Source organism: Triticum aestivum, chromosome 3A (assembly GCF_018294505.1).
Source record: "Triticum aestivum cultivar Chinese Spring chromosome 3A, IWGSC CS RefSeq v2.1, whole genome shotgun sequence".
NCBI classification, from domain to species: Eukaryota; Viridiplantae; Streptophyta; class Magnoliopsida; order Poales; family Poaceae; genus Triticum; species Triticum aestivum.
The window spans coordinates 25191289-25193038 of NC_057800.1; the positions used below are offsets into that span (position 1 = coordinate 25191289).

Genomic DNA, 1750 nt, shown 5'->3' on the forward strand with positions numbered 1-1750 from the left:
GACCATTGGTCCCGGTTCGTCCCTCCAACCGGGACCAAAAGGTCCGGACGAACCGGGACCAATGGCCCACGTGGCCCTTGAGCTTCTGCGTCATCTTGTCCATGTACCGCCCCTTCTCGGAAACCTCCCCCGGCATTGCATCTGGTCTGCGGGAATTTGGAACCTGGACGTGTTCGCGAATGTTTGTGCCACCATGTTGGATGGCAAAAGAAGATCCGAATGCACGGGCGGGAACGTTTGCGGGTGTGTTAAGGCACGAAATCCCTAGGTATGCAGTGCTCAAAGGGGACGGCTAGCTAAGATCACCTTAATCTGAGTTACACACTTACAAACTTACAGTGCTTAATGGTTACAAATAAGTAGATTACCCACATACACCATGCATACAAGCGCGTGGTTTATCACATTATTATTCAGCCACTTCTGCCTCCTACACGGCCGGGCAAATAGTAAACAACGCTGACACATTAAGGGATTCATACATATCCCAGTTACAGACTTCAAACTGAAACTTGAAAGCAAATAACTCGATCCACCGTGAACAACGAACTCATCATCACCAGCCGGAGCTGAACGATCGACCGACACCATGCATGCATATGTTTGAGTTAGAAGTCCAGGTCCGACCATTTGATGTCCACCTGGCCGAGGCTGGTGTCAAGACGGAAGTTGTTCCAGATATGGGACGAGGCGCTGACCTCGTTGTCGCAGCCGGCGCACTCATCAACTACCTGGGCGTTTATGCCGATATTGGAAGTGTCGAAGATGCGGATCGTCCTGCCGCACCATGCCCCGCCTGCGTACCACTCCGAGGACAGCGACACCACGAACTCATCGTCGCTATGGTACTGGCCGTCGCAAGACGCCGGCCCGCCGCCCCCTCTCCTTCCTGGAAGCCGTTCACCGTCATCACCGCCGGGACGTTCTGTCGAAGGCCGAACTTACCTTCCGCGGGGTGCCTGGAAAAGGCGCACGACACCTGCAGAAAAACTAGGATGCCGAAAATCACCGCGGCATTGGTAGTGCTCGCCATGATAAAATGTGGAGGTGCTTGCGTTTATCAGCTATAGCTAGCTAGCCTGCCCTGTGCGCTTTTCTTGCTTTCTCAAGGCTGTTGGTTGCAGCTAGTTTATATACGCTCGGTGCTGCATGCCGTCCTCGTGTGTCTCGTCTAACAATCCCGTCAAAGGCGTGCAGACAAAGCAGCGCCTCACTCCTGATGTCACCAATTCTTTTCTTACGAAGGCTGTTATGTACAAATAGATCGATGAGTAAATCACAAAATCGAAGTGTAAGGGCTGTGAGCGGAAACTGCCACCTGCCACACTGACGTTAATTTTTATAAATCAATTCAAATTCAAACTTTTTCTATGATTGACACAGACCATTTGAAGTCTCATGGTCAAATTTGAGTACTTTCTTAGTTGATTTAATATTTTCTAAGCATTAACTGATTTACCGGCCACTTTGTAGGTAAGAACACAATTTCGTTCAACATATCAGTCTAACGAGCTCCGAAATTGATGAAAATTAGCATGGTGTCTTCATAAGATCCATGTAGAGTGTGGTAACAAATTAAAAGCATTATGAGAAAATTTGGTGCACTTCATGTACAAATCAAACACTCTCGGACGTGGTGTAGGGGTTTCAAACGGAAACCCCACTTGCCACATTGAGTGTGGAAAAAATCAAGGTCAACCAACAAAATAGCTTTCGATTCACATGCAAACTTGACACATTCCCTCTAGAA

General features: G+C 48.6%; 1 pseudogene; it reads right to left on the reverse strand.

The window, feature by feature from the left end:
* Nucleotides 1–608: 608 nt before the first annotated feature.
* On the reverse strand, nucleotides 609–1033 carry LOC123056659 (putative ripening-related protein 7; annotated as a pseudogene).
* Nucleotides 1034–1750: the final 717 nt, after the last annotated feature.